The following is a 6042-nucleotide window of genomic DNA, read 5'->3' as shown; positions in this document are numbered from 1 at the left end:
ACTGAATAAAAATGTTTCTTAAATGTTTTTCTCAATTTTTGTGTAGATTTTTGCTTAGTTTTACTTTTGAATAACTCTTAGAGAAATGACTCAGTTAAACTATTTATAAATGCATTAAAATACTTTGAATAATATATGGACCCAAAAAACATTGACTTTTTTTTTTTACCTGAAATTCTGATTAACATTTTTTTAATTAATTTGAAAAAATCTAAAAAATCTGTTAGTCTTATCTAAATATTTTACTTTAGAATATGACCCAATAAAATGTTAGAAGCATAAAAATAAAATTTTGATGTTAAAGTTTAAAATTGAATAAGCAGTAATTTTGATTTAAACTGTATAAATAAACACATTATTCTCTTAAATAACTGCAATTAAGACATAATTACTTTATATTCTGCCATATTTTGATCCAGATGAGAATATTTTTAATTCTCCAAAGGTTTCTCTGTTAGACAGTGACAGAAACTATGGTCTAAAATGTAGTCTTAAAAAAAATTCACATTTTAAAGGAAAATTATTTTTTGAAAATCCTTTACTACAAAGAAATTTGGTGTATAAAATTCTGAAGAAATAAGAAAATTGTTTTACTTTTTAATGAATATGAAAAGACAACATGAAAAATGAAGTATGCAACTTATTTTTACTTAACTTCAAATGGCATAAAAATATGTTAAAAGTTGTCAATTTGTTTCTGTCAATTGTTTTTTTTGTGTGAATAAATACAATTTTGATTCAAATTTTGCTCATTGACTTTTCTTTTTTACAATTACATACAATTTACTTATTTTACTCCATTTTCATTGTTTTAAGTTCTTAATTTTTTAAATCTTTGAGGACCATATGTGGAAATGACCAAACATTTTCCTGCAGCATTAGATTCAGGCCCACATTTGTTATTTATTTATTTTTTAAAACATTTTTTCCATCCACGTTTCTTGTAAAACTTGACTTTCAGTTTTCTTGCTAACTTCTGTTCTATATCTAATAGAGTTTATCTAAGTGTTATTTGGGGCCTGCCCATGGTCTTTATTTATCATTTTATTTTCTTTGGTTTATTGGTTGTTTTTTTACCCATCATGCTTCAGATGAACAACAGCTTAAACAGTTTTATCTACTTTTAATTTTTTTTTTTTTCTGGGGTCACAATCACAAATATTTCATTAAATTCAACTGACCTAAAGTGTATCAGAAATGACAATATAGTTTAATTAAATAAGAAGTGATATTAAGTTTTTTTAATACATTTTAACTACATTTTATCAAGATGCTGACCTGGTTTAACTAAGTTATCACGTTATTTGCTCTGCCTTCACCAGCAGCATTTAGTTGCACTTAGTTGCCTGTTTGTTGATTCTATTGAGGCAGCGACTTAATGAATGTGATCTTTGGTTCCTGACGCGCGCTGCCTTTTCTTTTCTCTCCAGTTTGGCGTTCAGATCTTTGAGGCCTTTGATTGAACAGGAATCTCTCTGCCCTGCATGCTGCTGCCACTACTGAGGCTCTAACAGCTGCTGCAGCGTCAACGCCCCGCTGGGTCACCCACACATTCAGCTTCAGACACTTGACACATATCCATCTTTATGTAGGTTCAAAGAAATGGAGAAACCAAATCTACAGAGGCATATTAGAGCCATTGTAGGTTTATGTTAAAAAAAAAAGTTTCTGTGAAAACACTCATTTTTCAAAAAAGTCAAATTCTTTTTCCTCTGTCTGCTGTTGTACAACAGTGTTAGAGATCAATCAGACAAAAAAGTTGCAAAAAAAATTAGAGAATCTGTTTGTTTTAGAAGAGAAAACAGTCCTTTCAATGAGTCCTTTAAATCTCCATAGCAACCAATTGCCCTCCAGTTTAATGAGGCGGTGAAAAGCGTTTAGAGGCGGCTGTGTGCCGGGCGCAAGCCGGCGGCCATTCATGCATTCAGAGCCTAATCCTGGCCAACAGCAAGAGTCAGCAGAAACACCAAGTCAGGGTTACATCACCTCACTAAGCTGCAAACTCTGCCTTAAAGGAGCAGTTCCTCTTTTCTAATCTGATTGTATAACAGGAGCTGTACATCTGGGGATGGAGCGCTGACAGCTACAGACTTCTGTGTTGAGTCAGAGCTGCTCTTCCTGATCAACCTCTAATGCCCTTCATTTCACCTTTAGCTTTAAGAGCTCTGCTGCTGCTGAGCAACACAAAGGCAGAAACAGCAGCAGATGGAAACGACGGGCTACCAGAGTCTCTACTGGGCTCAAACATCTAAAAAACACAAAACATCAACTCAAACTGGACAGAATTTCAAATTTTTACTCTCCTTTGCATTAATATACACCGTCCAAAACTTTATTTATTGTGCTACATCCTCAAACTGTATTTATTTTGTCTTTCATATAATAAAATAATAGAAATTTTTGCAAAAATCCCAAAAATATGTATCTGTTGGAGCCCAAACAAGTTTTCTATTGCTTGTTTCTGAAGTGCTACGCAACAGCAAACGGCTAACAAGTTTATCATAAACTTCATCTTAGCATAAAGCAGAATTTATTTTTCAAAAATGATTTTATGCTAAATCTAAAGCTATACTAGCATGTATTGAAACTCTTGATTTAGCATAGCTTCCATTAGCATCAGATCAATTTTAGCATAAATTAAGTCGTGGCCTTGGCTTTTTCTTGATCCTTCTGGGCTACCGTAGGATGGATAAATGGATGAAAAAAGTGATTCAGGAAATCTCTATGCAGAAATAGGTCCAAGTTATTAGTGAAAGGTAAGATTAGTGAGAATAAAAACTATTATAGAGAACTTCAAACTTTACTCAATAAAAACAAGTTAAAGATATGAATTTCAAAAGATTTTTAGATGCTATTTTAGCTACATAAGAACATTTATGCATCATCTGTAGAAGTTTGAGTGTAAATCCTTTTGCACGTCTCTGTTTCAGATGAATAAAAGTGCCGAAAACAGCCGTTTCAGATACTTCCTGTCTGCTAGCAATGCTAATCTGCCTTATAAACATGTTAATATCTCCTGCTGTCATTTCCAGACGTGTGTTGAACCAGCCGGCTCCTCCGCCAGCAGCTGCTGATGCTAATTCCTGGCTCTGATGTGGCTCATAATGAACCTGATCACTAATTACATTAACAAACCCGACTGGCTCTCAGCAGGGAGGGTCAGTTTGGAACAACTGGCACTTTCACCGCTCCAGGAATTCATGCAAAAATGACATTTTTTAACCAGAAGTGAAAGATTTGGGGGCTTTCTTTTGTATCTTTGAAGTTTCTTGTACCCTGCAAAAACAGAATTTTTAGCCAAGTTTCTGGTGCAAATATCTTGAATTAACTTGAAATAAGAAAACTGATCACTTTTTTTAGCAAAACATAGGAGCTTGTTTAAATTAAATAATATTGATGGAAAACTCCAAGTTCCACTGGCAGATTATTTCACTTGTAACAATCTATTTTTGCCACTTTATAAGTTAAATAACTAGAATAAAATCTCTATAATTTTGTGCAAAACAAATTGTAATGAACATATTTTGTGTGGCTTAGGCTTTGGTTGCTAGGTGATGGGCGGAACTTCGCTGAGGTTGCTAGGTAACGGGCAGATTATTTCATTTGTTACAAATCACTTTCCTCATGTTATAAGCAAAATTAAATGCCAATGGAAGTAGTACTTCTTTTTAAATCAATATTTATGGATTATTGATTTATCGTACTTAAAAGTTAATTACAACAAAAGCCACAGAGGAAGTTATGCTAAAACAGAAGTTATGTTACTTTATACTACGACTCTATTTTAATAGTTTATTCTCCTAATACTATGATTTCATTCTCGTAATTTTATGTTTAGTTTCTTAGAGCGGCCATAAGACTCCAGTCATAAATGTTCTCTGATTCTTTAGACAATAAATTGGGGCATGACTCTAAACTGAAGAGCAGTTTTGAGGCAGTTTTATGATATTCATTGTTTGTGCAACTCGCCAAAAATAAAACTGACCGAAAAGCTGCAGGCAGCACTTGTGCTGCTTCATGAATGGACACAAAGAGCAGAAAGCGGGGTGGGAGGGGCCGCCTCGCCTCTCCTTTGTGGGGAATAAAGGCGCAGTCCGGAGCAGCTGCTGCTGGCTGACCGGGACTTTTGAGACGAATCCTTTCACCCAAAACAAAGTCTGGAGCCGAGAGTGAGCGGAGGAGGCGGAACAAAAGGCACGCTTAGGCAGGACAGCATGGCGTTGACTCCCCATTCAGCAGCAGGAGGGGGAGGGGGGACGGGCTGCAGCTTTTAAAGTTGACAAGAGTCACAAAGGTCCGCCATATGGACGCAGGGACATCATCTGCTCAGGAGTCACTGAAAGGAAGACAGGACAGCCAATCAGAGTTCAGTTCTTAACAGCTGCTCTGCCCAGCAACGAGAACTGGATTCTGATTGGCTGCTGCGGTGGGACACTACCTGATTAGCCTGATCGATGCTGAAGATGTAACTGACTTTTTAAACCATTCCTAATTTATACAGTGAAAGTTACATTTGTTTTATCTTTGTTTTGTGAAGTTAAAAATGGGTTTAAGCTGACAAAACACATTTTCACTTAATGTGTTGCCTGAATTTTTTATTTTAAAAAGTAATGCATATTAATAGTTAAATACAACGGTGTGTATTGTATACAGAAAAACCGCTATTTTTTATTTTATTTTACCAAAAATCAAATTTTCTAGAAAACAAAAAGGAAATTTTTTAGTTTGCAATTTGCAAATTTTAGACTTTTGAATTTCAAAATTTTCAAAAGTGAAACATTTTTGACTCTCTCTCTATATAAAAACATGTCAAAATTATGTATGAAGTTTAATCTTTTAATGATTTTTGGAAAGGAAACTTAATATAAATACAAACCCTTGTGCATTTTGTGAGTCAAATATTAAGACAACAGAACTTTAGTTCCAGTTTAATAAATGTTTTTTGAAAATATTTTCAAAACTGGATCTTGTGTAACAAATTTAATTACACTTAAGTTTTTTCTATAATAAATTTAGTCTTCTAAAAGAGGATGAAGAGTCAAATTATGGTAATTTAATCCTGGCTACAGTTTTTTAATCCACAAATGCCGCTTCTTAGAAATCACCCCCATTTTTATCATTTTTTTTTAACTCTACTGCTTAAACATGTTTTATACATTTTAGCAAAGATAAACCGCTGTTACTGTTTAAAAATCAAAAACTACATTTAAGCAGAAAATATTTATACAATTAAACAAAAACGGAAATCACAGTAAATATAAACCTTTTAAATCTTGTGAACAAAGTTTTATCAAACAAAAACATCAGACCTGATAAGGTGTGAATCTGCTCCACCTAGTGGAGATGTGTGGTAATGACAATCAGATTTGTGGAGGAATTTTGAATCTGAAACAGAAGACAAAAAAAGGTAGTCATGTTGTCTTCTGACTAATATTTATATCAGTTTGATGCTGAAACACTTAAGTGCAACAAAATTGCTAATAATAAATCAGGAATAAACCCCCCCATCAAGGTGTGCCATCTATTTTCCTTGTCTAATACCAGAGAAGTAAATCTGTCTGGAACTGCATCAAAACCCACCAGTTTGCTTAATTAGTAAACATATTCACAGTAATGCCATTAGTTCTTTATCAACAATAAAAACCTCAATGTACTTCCGGGTTATCCCAGTAAGTGTCAACAACTGTCATCTCGATACACTTTGGAATAATTTTAGTTCAGTCACCTATATTCCAATTGCTATTAAATTTAGAACAAGGTCAGTTAATTATTAAAATAGTTTACATAGTTTGTAGAAACGGCGCCTGCAGGAGAGTCGTCAGGGTTAGGAACTAACAGGCGATGAACAAACGGAGAAATCCTACAATCCTGTGACACGGCTCCGCTTTTGTTTACTTTTTGTGAAGGAAATTGCGCTGGTCTTCTTCAGAGGTTTTGTGTCGATTCCTTCAGTAGTTCTTGGTGCAGCGCCCCCACAGGCGATGGGGGGAACAGGTTTGGCTCTTTTGACTCAGTGCAGTGTGACAGTTAAGAGTGCTAAAT

General features: G+C 34.4%; 1 long non-coding RNA gene across 1 annotated transcript; it reads right to left on the bottom strand.

Annotated features, from left to right (window-relative positions):
- Positions 1 to 3538: 3538 nt before the first annotated feature.
- On the bottom strand, positions 3539 to 5895 carry LOC106943907 (uncharacterized). Its single transcript, XR_001424048.1, has 3 exons — positions 5785 to 5895; positions 5310 to 5385; positions 3539 to 4336 (listed from the first exon to the last, which is right to left on the bottom strand). It is a non-coding gene; the product is annotated as an uncharacterized LOC106943907 (long non-coding RNA).
- Between the last annotated feature and the right edge of the window lie 147 nt (positions 5896 to 6042).

The sequence above is a fragment of the Poecilia latipinna genome, unplaced genomic scaffold (genome assembly GCF_001443285.1).
Source record: "Poecilia latipinna isolate Pla-1442-1.1 unplaced genomic scaffold, P_latipinna-1.0 Scaffold6388, whole genome shotgun sequence".
Classification (NCBI taxonomy): domain Eukaryota; kingdom Metazoa; phylum Chordata; class Actinopteri; order Cyprinodontiformes; family Poeciliidae; genus Poecilia; species Poecilia latipinna.
This window is presented reverse-complemented; position numbering and strand designations above follow the sequence as displayed.